This window comes from Platichthys flesus, chromosome 14 (genome assembly GCF_949316205.1).
Source record: "Platichthys flesus chromosome 14, fPlaFle2.1, whole genome shotgun sequence".
In the NCBI taxonomy this organism is placed as follows: Eukaryota; Metazoa; Chordata; class Actinopteri; order Pleuronectiformes; family Pleuronectidae; genus Platichthys; species Platichthys flesus.
Window position 1 is genome coordinate 3,971,155 of NC_084958.1, and position 19,989 is coordinate 3,991,143.

Genomic DNA, 19,989 nt, shown 5'->3' on the forward strand with positions numbered 1-19,989 from the left:
GTTAAAAATTGGTTACACGCCATCAAAACACGGGCATCTCTATCTCGGACATACATGTTCCAATCAAGTCCAAACTAGACATGTAAGACAATAGTCCCCGCCTGATGACATCTATGCATAAATGATGGCTTAAAACCGCAGCGCCCCCTGGTGGCAACAGGAAATGTCTTGTTTTTTGCTTGTCTTACACTTGGATGAATTTCTCCTCATCCACTGACCTCAACCATGTCAAACTGTATCAAATGGGTCCCAAGACATTGACAATGAAGACATAAGATTACCGTGACTTTTCGTCAAACGCCATATGAATGGCGTGGCATTAAAGTTCATCAACTCGCCGTGAAACACGAAATTGCTGTAACTTCAGTGTTCATGATTCTATCTCTCTCAAACTACATGTGTGTAACAACAGCCCCCCCCGAAGATATTCATATGGTTTTAAGAAATGGGCGTGGCAAAAAAACTGACCAGCGCCCCCTATAGGGCAACCCCGGCACTACGATGGCCGACGTTTATACAAATCTATCGGGACATGTGTCGTTTCATAACAAACAAAAAAATATCTTGGATAGGTATGCTTGACCAAACAGGGAGGCCGCCATTTTGGATTAAGTGGCCATTTTTTTTCCATATTCCACATTTTTACTTGATGCACTTGTCCCAGGGCTTTCATCAGATTAACTTCAAATTAAGATCAGTGCCATCACAACAAGATGGAGATAAAAAGTGATTAAGAGATTGACCTTTCGTCACACAGTGTGACCGTGGCGTGGCGTCTTGAGTTTGATTAAACGCCATCAAAACACGAGGTTCTGTATCTCGGACATACATTGTCCAATCGAGTCCAAACTAGACATGTAAGACAAGGGTGCCATCCTGATGACATCTACACAGAAATTATTACTTGAAATTACAGCGCCCCCTGGTGGCTACAGGAAGTGACATGTTTTATACTTTGATGAACTGCTCCTGGCTGATTTACAATATACAGCTCAAATCAGATCAGTCAAGTCATTAGATCATGGTCAGAATTGTGACGTTTCCTCAAACCGTGTAAACATTGATGTGCGGCGAAGGATTTTCCTTCGCCAAAGGACACAATGTTATCATAACTCCACTGTGCATTGTCCTATCACTACAAAACTTCTGTCACATGGTCAGAGTCCAAGCCTGAACAGCTCTATGTGTCAATATTTCCTCAGTGTCATAGCGCCACCTACTGATTCGCCAGGAAACAGGAAGTACTTTGTTAATCCACTCTGCATTATCCAACCGGCTCCAAACTACTGACCTATGATCACAATCCTGAATAGAACAGCTCCATATATGAATATTAGTTCAGGATCATAGCGCCACCTATTGATCAGTGTGAAAATTAAGTTGTGTTAACATTGTCCAATTGACACAAAATTGCTCACGCTACATCAGAGCGCCTACATGAACAGATATATATGTCTGTGCGTAATAATAGTGATGGCGCCACCTACTGGCAAACCTACTGCCGCAGAGCGCAAAACGCATGCAACGTGGAGAAGTGCATGCTCGATCGATGATGTGCGCTTGGTCATCGATCGCTCTCTCCACCGACCGCAACAGGCTTCAACGTGCGGGTGCTCGGGCCCGCAAGTGCTACAACGTAGCCCTAGTTAGGGCCCGAGCACCGAATGGTGAGAGGCCCTATTGAATCTGTAAGGATTTTTATTATTATTAGGGCCCGAGCACCGAATGGTGAGAGGCCCTATTGAATCTGTAAGGATTTTTATTATTATTATTATTATTTCCCTTTGGGGGGCTTTTTCAGGGTCTAGACATGCTCAAAAAGTTGTGAAACTTTGCAGGAAATTCAAGGTCTGCGGATATTTTAGTATTCTGGAGTAATTGGAATTGGGCGTGGCAAAATGGCTCTACAGCGCCCCCTGGAACCAGCCCCTAGGTTTCCACATAACGGATTTTCATCAAAATCTGGATATAGGTGTATCGTGACCAGTCATGAAAAAAAGTCTCATGGAGCATTATGAAAAACGCAACAGGAAGTCCGCCATTTTGCTTTTAGTGGCCATTTTGGCAATATCCCACATTTTTACTTTTACGTACTTGTCCCAGGGCTTTCATCAGATCAACTTCAAATTCAGATGAGTGTCATCACAACAAGATGGAGATAAAAAATGATTGAGGGATTTTTTTTTTATCACACCGTGTGACCGTGGCATGGCGTTAAAAATTGGTTACACGCCATCAAAACACGGGCATCTGTATCTCGGACATACATGTTCCAATCAAGTCCAAACTAGACATGTAAGACAATAGTCCCCGCCTGATGACATCTATGCATAAATGATGACTTAAAACCGCAGCGCCCCCTGGTGGCAACAGGAAATGTCTTGTTTTTTGCTTGTCTTACACTTGGATGAATTTCTCCTCATCCACTGACCTCAACCATGTCAAACTGTATCAAATGGGTCCCAAGACATTGACAATGAAGACATAAGATTACCGTGACTTTTCGTCAAACGCCATATGAATGGCGTGGCATCAAAGTTCATCAACTCGCCGTGAAACACGAAATTGCTGTAACTTCAGTGTTCATGATTCTATCTCTCTCAAACTACATGTGTGTAACAACAGCCCCCCCCTGAAGATATTCATATGGTTTTAAGAAATGGGCGTGGCAAAAAAACTGACCAGCGCCCCCTATAGGGCAACCCCGGCACTACGATGGCCGACATTTATACAAATCTATCGGGACATGTGTCGTTTCATAACAAACAAAAAAATATCTTGGATATGTATGCTTGACCAAACAGGGAGGCCGCCATTTTGGATTAAGTGGCCATTTTTTTTCCATATTCCACATTTTTACTTGATGCACTTGTCCCAGGGCTTTCATCAGATTAACTTCAAATTAAGATCAGTGCCATCACAACAAGATGGAGATAAAAAGTGATTAAGAGATTGACCTTTCGTCACACCGTGTGACCGTGGCGTGGCGTCTTGAGTTTGATTAAACGCCATCAAAACACGAGGTTCTGTATCTCGGACATACATTGTCCAATCGAGTCCAAACTAGACATGTAAGACAAGGGTGCCATCCTGATGACATCTACACAGAAATTATGACTTGAAATTACAGCGCCCCCTGGTGGCTACAGGAAGTGACATGTTTTATACTTTGATGAACTGCTCCTGTGTGATTTACAATATACAGCTCAAATCAGATCAGTCAAGTCATTAGATCATGGTCAGAATTGTGACGTTTCCTCAAACCGTGTAAACATTGATGTGCGGCGAAGGATTTTCCTTCGCCAAAGGACACGATGTTATCATAACTCCACTGTGCATTGTCCTATCACTACAAAACTTCTGTCACATGGTCAGAGTCCAAGCCTGAACAGCTCTATGTGTCAATATTTCCTCAGTGTCATAGCGCCACCTACTGATTCGCCAGGAAACAGGAAGTACTTTGTAAATCCACTCTGCATTATCCAACCGGCTCCAAACTACTGACCTATGATCACAATACTGATCTGAACAGCTCCACATATAAATATTAGTTCAGGGTCATAGCGCCACCTACTGATCAGTGTGAAAATTAAGTTGCGGAAACATTGTCCAATTGACACAAAATTTCTCACGCTACATCAGAGCGCCTACTTGAACAGATCTATATGTCTGTGCGTAATAATAGTGATGGCGCCACCTACTGGCAAACCTACTGCCGCAGAGCGCAAAACGCATGCAACGTGGAGAAGTGCATGCTCGATCGATGATGTGCGCTTGGTCATCCATCGCTCTCTCCACCGACCGCAACAGGCTTCAACGTGCGGGTGCTCGGGCCCGCAAGTGCTACAACGTAGCCCTAGTTATTATTATTATTTCCCTTTGGGGGGCTTTTTCAGGGTCTAGACATGCTCAAAAAGTTATGAAACTTTGCAGGAAATTCAAGGTCTGCGGATATTTTAGTATTCTGGAGTAATTGGAATTGGGCGTGGCAAAATGGCTCTACAGCGCCCCCTGGAACCAGCCCCTAGGTTTCCACATAACGGATTTTCATCAAAATCTGGATATAGGTGTATCGTGACCAGTCATGAAAAAAAGTCTCATGGAGCATTATGAAAAACGCAACAGGAAGTCCGCCATTTTGCTTTTAGTGGCCATTTTGGCAATATCCCACATTTTTACTTTTACATACTTGTCCCAGGGCTTTCATCAGATCAACTTCAAATTCAGATGAGTGTCATCACAACAAGATGGAGATAAAAAATGATTGAGGGATTTTTTTTTTATCACACCGTGTGACCGTGGCATGGCGTTAAAAATTGGTTACTCGCCATCAAAACACGGGCATCTGTATCTCGGACATACATGTTCCAATCAAGTCCAAACTAGACATGTAAGACAAAAGTCCCCGCCTGATGACATCTATGCATAAATGATGACTTAAAACCGCAGCGCCCCCTGGTGGCAACAGGAAATGTCTTGTTTTTTGCTTGTCTTACACTTGGATGAATTTCTCCTCATCCACTGACCTCAACCATGTCAAACTGTATCAAATAGGTCCCAAGACTTTGACAATGAAGACATAAGATTACCGTGACTTTTCGTCAAACGCCATATGAATGGCGTGGCATTAAAGTTCATCAACTCGCCGTGAAACACGAAATTGCTGTAACTTCAGTGTTCATGATTCTATCTCTCTCAAACTACATGTGTGTAACAACAGCCCCCCCCTGAAGATATTCATATGGTTTTAAGAAATGGGCGTGGCAAAAAAACTGACCAGCGCCCCCTATAGGGCAACCAGGGCACTACGATGGCCGACATTTATACAAATCTATCGGGACATGTGTCGTTTCATAACAAACAAAAAAATATCTTGGATAGGTATGCTTGACCAAACAGGGAGGCCGCCATTTTGGATTAAGTGGCCATTTTTTTTCCATATTCCACATTTTTACTTGATGCACTTGTCCCAGGGCTTTCATCAGAATAACTTCAAATTAAGATCAGTGCCATCACAACAAGATGGAGATAAAAAGTGATTAAGAGATTGACCTTTCATCACACCGTGTGACCGTGGCGTGGCTTCTTGAGTTTGATTAAACGCCATCAAAACACAAGGTTCTGTATCTCGGACATACATTGTCCAATCGAGTCCAAACTAGACATGTAAGACAAGGGTGCCATCCTGATGACATCTACACAGAAATTATGACTTGAAATTACAGCGCCCCCTGGTGGCTACAGGAAGTGACATGTTTTATACTTTGATGAACTGCTCCTGGCTGATTTACAATATACAGCTCAAATCAGATCAGTCAAGTCATTAGATCATGGTCAGAATTGTGACATTTCCTCAAACCATGTAAACATTGATGTTTGGCGAAGGATCATCCTTCGCCAAAGGACACGATGTTTTCATAATTACACTGTGCATTGTCCTATCACTACCAAACTTCTGTCACATGATAAGAGTACAAGCCTGAACAGCTCTATGTGTCAATATTTCCTCAGTGTCATAGCGCCACCTACTGATTCGCCAGGAAACAGGAAGTACTTTGTTAATCCACTCTGCATTATCCAACAGGCTCCAAACTACTGACCTATGATCACAATACTGATCTGAACAGCTCCACATATAAATATTAGTTCAGGGTCATAGCGCCACCTACTGATCAGTGTGAAAATTAAGTTGCGGAAACATTGTCCAATTGACACAAAATTGCTCACGCTACATCAGAGCGCCTACATGAACAGATCTATATGTCTGTGCGTAATAATAGTGATGCCGCCACCTACTGGCAAACCTACTGCCGCAGAGCGCAAAACGCATGCAACGTGGAGAAGTGCATGCTCGATCGATGATGTGCGCTTGGTCATCGATCGCTCTCTCCACCGACCGCAACAGGCTTCAACGTGCGGGTGCTCGGGCCCGCAAGTGCTACAACGTAGCCCTAGTTATTAGGGCCCGAGCACCGAATGGTGAGAGGCCCTATTGAATCTGTAAGGATTTTTATTATTAGGGCCCGAGCACCGAATGGTGAGAGGCCCTATTGAATCTGTAAGGATTTTTATTATTATTATTATTATTATTATTATTATTATTATTATTATTATTTCCCTTTGGGGGGCTTTTTCAGGGTCTAGACATGCTCAAAAAGTTATGAAACTTTGCAGGAAATTCAAGGTCTGCGGATATTTTAGTATTCTGGAGTAATTGGAATTGGGCGTGGCAAAATGGCTCTACAGCGCCCCCTGGAACCAGCCCCTAGGTTTCCACATAACGGATTTTCATCAAAATCTGGATATAGGTGTATCGTGACCAGTCATGAAAAAAAGTCTCATGGAGCATTATGAAAAACACAACAGGAAGTCCGCCATTTTGCTTTTAGTGGCCATTTTGGCAATATCCCACATTTTTACTTTTACGTACTTGTCCCAGGGCTTTCATCAGATCAACTTCAAATTCAGATGAGTGTCATCACAACAAGATGGAGATAAAAAATGATTGAGGGATTTTTTTTTTATCACACCGTGTGACCGTGGCATGGCGTTAAAAATTGGTTACACGCCATCAAAACACGGGCATCTGTATCTCGGACATACATGTTCCAATCAAGTCCAAACTAGACATGTAAGACAATAGTCCCCGCCTGATGACATCTATGCATAAATGATGACTTAAAACCGCAGCGCCCCCTGGTGGCAACAGGAAATGTCTTGTTTTTTGCTCGTCTTACACTTGGATGAATTCCTCCTCATCCACTGACCTCAACCATGTCAAACTGTATCAAATGGGTCCCAAGACATTGACAATGAAGACATAAGATTACCGTGACTTTTCGTCAAACGCCATATGAATGGCGTGGCATTAAAGTTCATCAACTCGCCGTGAAACACGAAATTGCTGTAACGTCAGTGTTCATGATTCTATCTCTCTCAAACTACATGTGTGTAACAACAGCCCCCCCCTGAAGATATTCATATGGTTTTAAGAAATGGGCGTGGCAAAAAAACTGACCAGCGCCCCCTATAGGGCAACCCCGGCACTACGATGGCTGACATTTATACAAATCTATCGGGACATGTGTCGTTTCATAACAAACAAAAAAATATCTTGGATAGGTATGCTTGACCAAACAGGGAGGCCGCCATTTTGGATTAAGTGGCCATTTTTTTTCCATATTCCACATTTTTACTTGATGCACTTGTCCCAGGGCTTTCATCAGATTAACTTCAAATTAAGATCAGTGCCATCACAACAAGATGGAGATAAAAAGTGATTAAGAGATTGACCTTTCGTCACACCGTGTGACCGTGGCGTGGCGTCTTGAGTTTGATTAAACGCCATCAAAACACGAGGTTCTGTATCTCGGACATACATTGTCCAATCGAGTCCAAACTAGACATGTAAGACAAGGGTGCCATCCTGATGACATCTACACAGAAATTATGACTTGAAATTACAGCGCCCCCTGGTGGCTACAGGAAGTGACATGTTTTATACTTTGATGAACTGCTCCTGGCTGATTTACAATATACAGCTCAAATCAGATCAGTCAAGTCATTAGATCATGGTCAGAATTGTGACGTTTCCTCAAACCGTGTAAACATTGATGTGCGGCGAAGGATTTTCCTTCGCCAAAGGACACGATGTTATCATAACTCCACTGTGCATTGTCCTATCACTACAAAACTTCTGTCACATGGTCAGAGTCCAAGCCTGAACAGCTCTATGTGTCAATATTTCCTCAGTGTCATAGCGCCACCTACTGATTCGCCAGGAAACAGGAAGTACTTTGTTAATCCACTCTGCATTATCCAACCAGCTCCAAACTACTGACCTATGATCACAATCCTGAATAGAACAGCTCCATATATGAATATTAGTTCAGGATCATAGCGCCACCTATTGATCAGTGTGAAAATTAAGTTGCGGAAACATTGTCCAATTGACACAAAATTGCTCACGCTACATCAGAGCGCCTACATGAACAGATATATATGTCTGTGCGTAATAATAGTGATGGCGCCACCTACTGGCAAACCTACTGCCGCAGAGCGCAAAACGCATGCAACGTGGAGAAGTGCATGCTCGATCGATGATGTGCGCTTGGTCATCGATCGCTCTCTCCACCGACCGCAACAGGCTTCAACGTGCGGGTGCTCGGGCCCGCAAGTGCTACAACGTAGCCCTAGTTATTATTATTTCCCTTTGGGGGGCTTTTTCAGGGTCTAGACATGCTCAAAAAGTTATGAAACTTTGCAGGAAATTCAAGGTCTGCGGATATTTTAGTATTCTGGAGTAATTGGAATTGGGCGTGGCAAAATGGCTCTACAGCGCCCCCTGGAACCAGCCCCTAGGTTTCCACATAACGGATTTTCATAAAAATCTGGATATAGGTGTATCGTGACCAGTCATGAAAAAAAGTCTCATGGAGCATTATGAAAAACGCAACAGGAAGTCCGCCATTTTGCTTTTAGTGGCCATTTTGGCAATATCCCACATTTTTACTTTTACGTACTTGTCCCAGGGCTTTCATCAGATCAACTTCAAATTCAGATGAGTGTCATCACAACAAGATGGAGATAAAAAATGATTGAGGGATTTTTTTTTTATCACACCGTGTGACCGTGGCATGGCGTTAAAAATTGGTTACACGCCATCAAAACACGGGCATCTGTATCTCGGACATACATCTTCCAATCAAGTCCAAACTAGACATGTAAGACAATAGTCCCCGCCTGATGACATCTATGCATAAATGATGACTTAAAACCGCAGCGCCCCCTGGTGGCAACAGGAAATGTCTTGTTTTTTGCTTGTCTTACACTTGGATGAATTTCTCCTCATCCACTGACCTCAACCATGTCAAACTGTATCAAATGGGTCCCAAGACATTGACAATGAAGACATAAGATTACCGTGACTTTTCGTCAAACGCCATATGAATGGCGTGGCATTAAAGTTCATCAACTCGCCGTGAAACACGAAATTGCTGTAACTTCAGTGTTCATGATTCTATCTCTCTCAAACTACATGTGTGTAACAACAGCCCCCCCCTGAAGATATTCATATGGTTTTAAGAAATGGGCGTGGCAAAACAACTGACCAGCGCCCCCTATAGGGCAACCCCGGCACTACGATGGCCGACATTTATACAAATCTATCGGGACATGTGTCGTTTCATAACAAACAAAAAAATATCTTGGATAGGTATGCTTGACCAAACAGGGAGGCCGCCATTTTGGATTAAGTGGCCATTTTTTTTCCATATTCCACATTTTTACTTGATGCACTTGTCCCAGGGCTTTCATCAGATTAACTTCAAATTAAGATCAGTGCCATCACAACAAGATGGAGATAAAAAGTGATTAAGAGATTGACCTTTCGTCACACCGTGTGACCGTGGCGTGGCGTCTTGAGTTTGATTAAACGCCATCAAAACACAAGGTTCTGTATCTCGGACATACATTGTCCAATCGAGTCCAAACTAGACATGTAAGACAAGGGTGCCATCCTGATGACATCTACACAGAAATTATGACTTGAAATCACAGCGCCCCCTGGTGGCAACATGAAGTGACATGTTTTATACTTTGATGAACTGCTCCTGGCTGATTTACAATATACAGCTCAAATCAGCTCAGTCAAGTCATTAGATCATGGTCAGAATTGTGACGTTTCCTCAAACCGTGTAAACATTGATGTGCGGCGAAGGATTTTCCTTCGCCAAAGGACACGATGTTATCATAACTCCACTGTGCATTGTCCTATCACTACAAAACTTCTGTCACATGGTCAGAGTCCAAGCCTGAACAGCTCTATGTGTCAATATTTCCTCAGTGTCATAGCGCCACCTACTGATTCGCCAGGAAACAGGAAGTACTTTGTTAATCCACTCTGCATTATCCAACCGGCTCCAAACTACTGACCTATGATCACAATCCTGAATAGAACAGCTCCATATATGAATATTAGTTCAGGATCATAGCGCCACCTATTGATCAGTGTGAAAATTAAGTTGCGGAAACATTGTCCAATTGACACAAAATTGCTCACGCTACATCAGAGCGCCTACATGAACAGATATATATGTCTGTGCGTAATAATAGTGATGGCGCCACCTACTGGCAAACCTACTGCCGCAGAGCGCAAAACGCATGCAACGTGGAGAAGTGCATGCTCGATCGATGATGTGCGCTTGGTCATCGATCGCTCTCTCCACCGATCGCTCTCTCCACAGGCTTCAACGTGCGGGTGCTCGGGCCCGCAAGTGCTACAACGTAGCCCTAGTTAGGGCCCGAGCACCGAATGGTGAGAGGCCCTATTGAATCTGTAAGGATTTTTATTATTATTATTATTATTAGGGCCCGAGCACCGAATGGTGAGAGGCCCTATTGAATCTGTAAGGATTTTTATTATTATTATTATTATTAGGGCCCGAGCACCGAATGGTGAGAGGCCCTATTGAATCTGTAAGGATTTTTATTATTATTATTATTATTATTATTATTATTATTATTATTATTTCCCTTTGGGGGGCTTTTTCAGGGTCTAGACATGCTCAAAAAGTTATGAAACTTTGCAGGAAATTCAAGGTCTGCGGATATTTTAGTATTCTGGAGTAATTGGAATTGGGCGTGGCAAAATGGCTCTACAGCGCCCCCTGGAACCAGCCCCTAGGTTTCCACATAACGGATTTTCATCAAAATCTGGATATAGGTGTATCGTGACCAGTCATGAAAAAAAGTCTCATGGAGCATTATGAAAAACGCAACAGGAAGTCCGCCATTTTGCTTTTAGTGGCCATTTTGGCAATATCCCACATTTTTACTTTTACGTACTTGTCCCAGGGCTTTCATCAGATCAACTTCAAATTCAGATGAGTGTCATCACAACAAGATGGAGATAAAAAATGATTGAGGGATTTTTTTTTTATCACACCGTGTGACCGTGGCATGGCGTTAAAAATTGGTTACACGCCATCAAAACACGGGCATCTGTATCTCGGACATACATGTTCCAATCAAGTCCAAACTAGACATGTAAGACAATAGTCCCCGCCTGATGACATCTATGCATAAATGATGACTTAAAACCGCAGCGCCCCCTGGTGGCAACAGGAAATGTCTTGTTTTTTGCTTGTCTTACACTTGGATGAATTTCTCCTCATCCACTGACCTCAACCATGTCAAACTGTATCAAATGGGTCCCAAGACATTGACAATGAAGACATAAGATTACCGTGACTTTTCGTCAAACGCCATATGAATGGCGTGGCATTAAAGTTCATCAACTCGCCGTGAAACACGAAATTGCTGTAACTTCAGTGTTCATGATTCTATCTCTCTCAAACTACATGTGTGTAACAACAGCCCCCCCCTGAAGATATTCATATGGTTTTAAGAAATGGGCGTGGCAAAAAAACTGACCAGCGCCCCCTATAGGGCAACCCCGGCACTACGATGGCCGACATTTATACAAATCTATCGGGACATGTGTCGTTTCATAACAAACAAAAAAATATCTTGGATAGGTATGCTTGACCAAACAGGGAGTCCGCCATTTTGGATTAAGTGGCCATTTTTTTTCCATATTCCACATTTTTACTTGATGCACTTGTCCCAGGGCTTTCATCAGATTAACTTCAAATTAAGATCAGTGCCATCACAACAAGATGGAGATAAAAAATGATTAAGAGATTGACCTTTCGTCACACCGTGTGACCGTGGCGTGGCGTCTTGAGTTTGATTAAACGCCATCAAAACACGAGGTTCTGTATCTCGGACATACATTGTCCAATCGAGTCCAAACTAGACATGTAAGACAAGGGTGCCATCCTGATGACATCTACACAGAAATTATGACTTGAAATTACAGCGCCCCCTGGTGGCTACAGGAAGTGACATGTTTTATACTTTGATGAACTGCTCCTGGCTGATTTACAATATACAGCTCAAATCAGATCAGTCAAGTCATTAGATCATGGTCAGAATTGTGACGTTTCCTCAAACCGTGTAAACATTGATGTGCGGCGAAGGATTTTCCTTCGCCAAAGGACACAATGTTATCATAACTCCACTGTGCATTGTCCTATCACTACAAAACTTCTGTCACATGGTCAGAGTACAAGCCTGAACAGCTCTATGTGTCAATATTTCCTCAGTGTCATAGCGCCACCTACTGATTCGCCAGGAAACAGGAAGTACTTTGTTAATCCACTCTGCATTATCCAACCGGCTCCAAACTACTGACCTATGATCACAATCCTGAATAGAACAGCTCCATATATGAATATTAGTTCAGGATCATAGCGCCACCTATTGATCAGTGTGAAAATTAAGTTGCGGAAACATTGTCCAATTGACACAAAATTTCTCACGCTACATCAGAGCGCCTACTTGAACAGATCTATATGTCTGTGCGTAATAATAGTGATGGCGCCACCTACTGGCAAACCTACTGCCGCAGAGCGCAAAACGCAGGCAACGTGGAGAAGTGCATGCTCGATCGATGATGTGCGCTTGGTCATCGATCGCTCTCTCCACCGACCGCAACAGGCTTCAACGTGCGGGTGCTCGGGCCCGCAAGTGCTACAACGTAGCCCTAGTTAGGGCCCGAGCACCGAAATCGGTGGGAGGCCCTATTGAAATTGAAATGATTATTATTATTATTATTATTATTATTTTTCTTAGCTTAAATGAATTGGCTTTTTGAGGGCTTTAATGTGCTCAAAAAGTTGTAGGAGTTTGCAGTAAATTCGAAGGCGGCGTAAAATTACGTATTCTGGAGTATTTTGAAAAGGGCGTGGCAAAATGGCTAAAGAGCGCCACCTACGGAAAAGCCCCTCATTTAGCATTCACCGATCCTCAAAAAAAACAAAGATTATTGTGTATCATGACTAGATGCACAAAAAAGTCCATCAGTGCATTATGAATAACGCAACAGGAAGCCCGCCAGTTTGACTTTAGTGGCCATTTTGGTCATATTCCATATTTTTTCTTTGATGTACTTGTCGTACAGCTTTCATCAGATCAACTTCAAATTTAGACGATCGTCATCACAACAAATTGGAGATCTAAAGTTATTGAAGGATTACGTTTTAGCAAAACCGTCTGACCGTGGTGTGGCGTTAAAGTTTGATTAAACGCCATCAAAACACGGGCTTCTATATCTCAGACTTATTTTGTCCTATCGAGTCCAAACTACACACATAAGACAAGAGTAGAGATATGAAGACATCTATACAGAAATCGTGACTTAAAGTGACAGCGCCCCCTGGTGACAGCAGGAAAAGTCTTGTTTTTGTCACGTTTTATGTTTTTATATACTAGTCGTACAGCTTTTATCAAATCAACTTAATATTTAGACGACTGTCATCACAACAAAATGAAGATCTAAAGTTATTGAAAGATCGACTTTTCGTCAAACCGTGTGATTGTGGCGTGGCGCTAAAGTTTGATGAGACTTCGGTGAAACGCACTAAAACACGAGCTTCTGTATCTTGGACATATTTTGTCTAATCAAGTCCAAACTAGACACATAAGACAATAGTTGCGATATGAAGACATCTATACAGAAATCGTGACTTAAAATGACAGCGCCCCCTGGTGGCAGCAGGAAATGTATAGCTGACACTCTGATGTATTCCTGCTCATCCAATATGCAAAACCATGTCAAACTTTGTTTAATGGGTCTCAAGACATTGATAATGTAGCCATAAGATTATTGTGACTTTTTATCATGCGGTTTATTAATGGCATGGCTTGAAAGTTCATCAGCTCGTCGGAGAGAGTCCCATTGAATCCCATGTTAAAATGCCCAATTTTAGAGTAGAATTAAACCTGTTTACAGCATTATTCAAACTTTGGTTTTAGTCTCAATCGCTATGTTCTTCCTTCATTAAAACTCTGAGGGGGTGAACTTTTTCGTAACTACCTCTATATCGCTATAATAAGCGATATAGTGGTTTGAAATTTACGTGACGTCACAGTGAGCTGCGCCCTCCCTTCTCCTTACTTTTTCCTGTGTCATTGAACACAACTCGAGACTTTCGAAACCTCCCACTCAGTATCGGATGAATAACACAGTTTGATGTTTTGCTTGTTCTGCTGACGGACACGTTAAAGACGTCTGCGCTCCCGTTTCTGTGGTAAGTCAAGCTCAGTATTTTATTTAGATGTGTAGAAGTGATTCGCAGGGTGTTTTAGTACCATGCATTCGAGCTAACGTCCGTTAGCATGGAGGCTAAATACGAACTCCGATCTGGGGCATTAACTCCTGTTTAATGCGAACGGCACTATTACCGACACACACCGATATGAACCGACATGAGTAGGTCCGCCCAGCAGTGGCATGCGTTAGTTTATGAGGTTAAATCTGAGACAGGAGACTGTGTGTGTCCGGTGAATTAGCTCCATCAGGATATCTATTGCTATAAAATGGTTTCACTCGCCAAGGCATTTGACTTGACAATGTTACACAGTTAGTTATTCTACTGAAACAGACTTACAGTGATCAATTGAAACGTGCGTATTTAAAGTCACATCTGTATTTTAAGAGCAGATGTTTAAAGGGGAATTCAACTTCCAAAGCTCTTTATTCAGAGTATTGTTATGATGTCTTACAGAGAAAGCTAAACGTTCTGCTGCCTGCACTGTTTACATTGTAATCTCAGGCAGATTTCACTGAATTGTTCTGTTAAATATAAATAAATTATAGCCTTGTATCTTTATTAGAACAGACAGTGTAATAGAGAATTTGATGCTGATGTACACTAACTATTTCCTAAGCTGAAATGATTATGATCTGTTTAACTTTGAAGTAATACACTTCCTTTTTTACCATTTAAAGTGTGTTAAGGACTTAACCTGGCACATGTATGACTTTACACATTTGTATATTTATGTTGAAATTTTCTCTAGCATGTCCAGCATGAGACAACTGGAATTCAACCACATTGAACACCGACTTCAGGTACAGACCTCTTTTCATTAATTACAAACAACCATGGCAAAGTACTGCACATAATACATTGTGTATTAAATAATATATGCAATACTTTGAATGTGAAATAACTCCATACTGTACATTCATTGTCATGGTAGTGCACGTTTTAATCCAAAAGCATATTCAAATACACAGTTGAATATCCACAGAAAATAAGATTACACACTTTGTTCATATGTAACTCTTCCTCTACAATAATGACGATCACTTTCATGTTTCCTATCATTTTATTAGGGACAGACGAGCCTGAAGGACACAGCTGTGATGACCATGTTCTGTCTCTTATGGCAAAGCAGAAATATAAAACACTGGGTTCTTATCTAAAGTGTATCAAATCAGATCTCCACCATGTTGCTGCTGAGGACATCAGGTGCTGCAGTTCTTCATCTATGAAGAGAAAAAACGCACTGTTAAAGAATGTTTTGTGTTGTGTATAAAGCACAACAGATTTCTGATAGAACTGTTGTACTGTGGTCTTGGTTTATATCCTCATGGTGAAATGTACATATTTTAAGTCCCTTCTGATAAAAGTGCTGAAAGAAATACAACATTGTACAAATACATAAAATGTCTTTCTACCTCATCAGTACTATTCAAGGTGATAATCTCCCACAGACCTATTGATAACAGTCCAAATCAAGTCTTTCCACTTCTCTCAGTGTGAAAACATAATTCTATAATTAATTTGAGAACTGTTTACAACACTGATGTGTGGAGATTAAAATCATACCTAAACTGTCTAATTCACTGTAAAACTCCATGACATTCGCAGGCCATCTGTAGTTAAGGGAGCAACGCATGGAATGATGTGTAGATTACTAGTTTGATGATGCATGAGGAGAGGCGGTGGTCGAGTGGCAGAAACTTGGACTATGGGCAGAGAAGGTCTCTGGTTCGTCTTTGGTTCGACTCCATGGAGAGACAACAAAAGTCGCACCTGGATTGATCTGTCCAAAAATCCAAGAGTCTCCCTACCCTCTCTAGTGCCCATGAGCAAGGCACCTCACTCCCCCAACATCTGCTCCCCCGAGTGCCGTACATGGTCGCTCACTGCTCTGTGTGTCCTGCACCAGATGGGTAAAAAGCAGCGATTAAATGTCCCTACCTGCATGAGTGTGCCTTTGCATGTCTGTGCATGTGTTTTGGATGAATACATGGATTTTAATCTTAATCTTTTAATCTTAATCAGTTGTCTTCCAGTTGACCAGCATGAAGCTGCAGATCTCCACCATGTTGCTGCTGGGGACATCAGGAGCTGCATTAATGAGGAGCAGAAGCGTACTGTTATGAATGTTTTGTGTTGTTTATGAAGCACTACTTATTTCAGCTAGAACCGATGTACTAGGGTCTGGGTTTGTATCCTAATGGTTAAATGCACATACTTTAAATCGCTTTTGATAAAACGTGACAAAGAAATACAACATTGTACACATAGATAAAATGTCTTTCTACCTCATCTGTAATATTCAAGGTGATGATCTCCCACAGAGCTGTTGATAACAGTCCACATCAAGTCTCTCCACTTCCCTCAGTGTGAAAACATAATTATATAATTAATTGGAGAAGTGTTTACAACACTGATGTGTGGACATTATAATGTTATCACTACTGTCTAATTCACTCTACAACTCCATGACAGACTAAATAAACGATGTGAAAATAGTAATGGCGGATATACCATCCTGTATCAGAATATTGGTGAAACAGTTACTATCACATGAAACGTACACGTGTAGCGTATTGATAGTAACTCATTAAAAAAAATAATGTCACAACTAAAACAAGACTGTCGAGTTATCTTGCTTCAATCTGTTCATTAGACGTGATAAATAAACGGTAACTTTTATAACAATTACATATTACAAAAAACTTGAGGCATGTAAGCATATGATGATAGATAAAGCAATATGTTATGTTGGATAGTTTCAAGGTTACTTACCTCTAGTTCAGCACCAGCGGCTGGCCAGAAGAAGTGGAGCGATCTTCCTTGCCGCACAGGGCAAACGCAGGCAATGTGGAGACGAGCGCTTGGTCATCGAACGTTCTCTCTTCCCCGACCGCAACAGACTTGAAATTGCCTGTGCTCGGGCCCGTTAGTGCTACAACGTAGCCCTAGTTATTATTATTTTTCTTAGCTTAAATGAATTGGCTTTTTGAGGGCTTTAATGTGCTCAAAAAGTTGTAGGAGTTTGCAGTAAATTCGAAGGCGGCGTAAAATTACGTATTCTGGAGTATTTTGAAAAGGGCGTGGCAAAATGGCTCAAGAGCGCCACCTACGGAAAAGCCCCTCATTTAGCATTCACCGATCCTCAAAAAAAACAAAGATTATTGTGTATCATGACTAGATGCACAAAAAAGTCCATCAGTGCATTATGAATAACGCAACAGGAAGCCCGCCAGTTTGACTTTAGTGGCCATTTTGGTCATATTCCATATTTTTTCTTTGATGTACTTGTCGTACAGCTTTCATCAGATCAACTTCAAATTTAGACGATCGTCATCACAACAAATTGGAGATCTAAAGTTATTGAAGGATTACGTTTTAGCAAAACCGTCTGACCGTGGTGTGGCGTTAAAGTTTGATGAAACGCCATCAAAACACAAGCTTCCATATTTCAGACATATTTTGTCCAATTGAGTCCAAACTAGACACATTCGACAAGAGTCGCCACCAGAAGACATGGGTGCAGAAATTGTGACTTACAATCACAGCGCCCCCTGGTGGTAACGCGAAATGTCTTATTTTGGTACGTGTTATGTTTTTATGTACTACTCAGACAGCTTTCATCAGATCAACTTAAAAATTAGATGAGACTCTACAAAACAAGATGAAGATCTAAAGTTATCAGAATTTAAACTTTTCATCATACCGTGTGACCGTGGTGAGGTCTCAAAGTTCGACTAAACGCCAATATAAGCGAGCTTCTGTAACTTAGACATATTTTGTCCAATCGACTCCAAACTACACATATAAGACAAGAGTCGCGACCGGAAGACATCTACCTAGAAATCATGACTTAAAAGGAAAGCGCCCCCTGGTGGCATCAGGAAATGTCTTGTTTTGGTCATCTTACTCTTTGATGTATTTCCCTCCAGCCACTTTACTAAACCATGTCAAACTGTGTCAAATTGGTCTCAAGATATTGATAATGTAGGCATAACATTATTGTGACTTTTCATCATGCAGATTGTTAATGGCGTGGCATCAAAGTTCATCAGCTCATCATGACCTATGAAACCCATTTTAACAGAGTTACCCTGAACGCAGCATGAGACCGCTTTCGGTTTGTTACGTCTCACACTTGGATGTATTTCTCCTCATTCACTTTGCTAAACCATGTCAAACTGTGTCACATGGGTCTCAATATATTGATAATGTAGGCATAACATTGCTGTGAGTTTTCATCATGCGGATTATTCATAGCTTTGCAGCAGACTTCTTCAACTCGCCATGACAAACGAAGCTTTATTTAACACAGCTGCAAGTGAACGCCTCATGAGTTACGTCGTCACAAGCTGCGGAGATGTGTATCACGAAGAACCGGAGAACGGTTGGCGAGTCTGGATGAGAGGACGGCGGCGGAGTCACTGTGGACGTTGTTCGCTCAGCAGGTTAGAGTGTGGGACTCAAAGCTTTTTTCCCCCGTCCGTCGTGTCTTTTCCTGTGTGAACTCTGCCGCTCTCAACAGCAGCACTGGCTATGAGCTAGCTCCTGCTACCTCCAACGAAGCATCTCTCAACTGCTACGTAAGTTAAACGGACACTTCTGACTGACTGTGATGATAAGCAAAAGAGACACTGTGGATGTGTGATGTGTTGTACTGCATTTGTTTGATCTGTTTACTAATACTAGCTCTAATAAATACTGTATAAATTATATTTTGCTCCTGAATTGAACTGTGTTAAAGGGGTTCACATGGAAAATATATGTTCAATTATGTAAAGGGTGATTTTTGTTACTATTATACTAATGGAGATTTAGCACTTGCTACACATTGTAAGAGCAGCTGTTCAAAGGAGCACTACGTCTTTTAAGGCTCTTTATTCAGAGTCACGGTGTTGATGTCCTGTCACGTGTTACAGTGAAAAATAACCGTGTCTCCCACCTTCAGTATTTAAATCGTTAATCTCAGACAGACTTCACTGAATTCTTTTGTTAAATATGAGTAAGTCATAGCCTTGTAACTTTACTAGAACAGACAGTGTCATACAGAGTTGTGGGTTTATATGCACTACCTATTTCCTAATCTGAAATGATTATGCTCTGATTAACTTTGAACTAATATTTTATTTTTACCATTTAAAAGTCTGTTAATTACTTAACCTGGCCCATGTATGACTTTACATATCTGTGTATTGGTTTCATGTTCCTCTAGAAGGTCCAACTTGACACACAACTTGAATCCAACCAGACTGAACACTGACTCCAGGTACAGACCTGATTTCATTACTTAAAAACAATCAAAGTATTGCACATAATACATAATGTATTAAATTATAATGCAATACTTTTAATGTGAAATAGCTCCATTAAAAACATTCATTGTCATGGTAGTGCACGTTTTAATCCAAAAGCATATTCAAATACACAGTTGAATATCCACAGAAAATAAGATTACACACTTTGTTCATATGTAACTCTTCCTCTACAATAATGACGATCACTTTCATGTTTCCTATCATTTTATTAGGGACAGACGAGCCTGAAGGACACAGCTGTGATGACCATGTTCTGTCTCTTATGGCAAAGCAGAAATATAAAACACTGGGTTCTTATCTAAAGTGTATCAAATCAGATCTCCACCATGTTGCTGCTGAGGACATCAGGTGCTGCAGTTCTTCATCTATGAAGAGAAAAAACGCACTGTTAAAGAATGTTTTGTGTTGTGTATAAAGCACAACAGATTTCAGATAGAACTGTTGTACTGTGGTCTTGGTTTATATCCTCATGGTGAAATGTACATATTTTAAGTCCCTTC

The 19,989-nt window shown here is 41.5% G+C and overlaps 1 long non-coding RNA gene across 1 annotated transcript; it reads left to right on the forward strand.

Moving 5' to 3' along the window:
* The first annotated feature begins 13,555 nt into the window (after window positions 1–13,555).
* On the forward strand, window positions 13,556–15,318 carry LOC133968663 (uncharacterized). The gene is made up of 3 exons (XR_009924116.1): window positions 13,556–14,153; window positions 14,926–14,977; window positions 15,245–15,318. It is a non-coding gene; the product is annotated as an uncharacterized LOC133968663 (long non-coding RNA).
* Window positions 15,319–19,989: the final 4,671 nt, after the last annotated feature.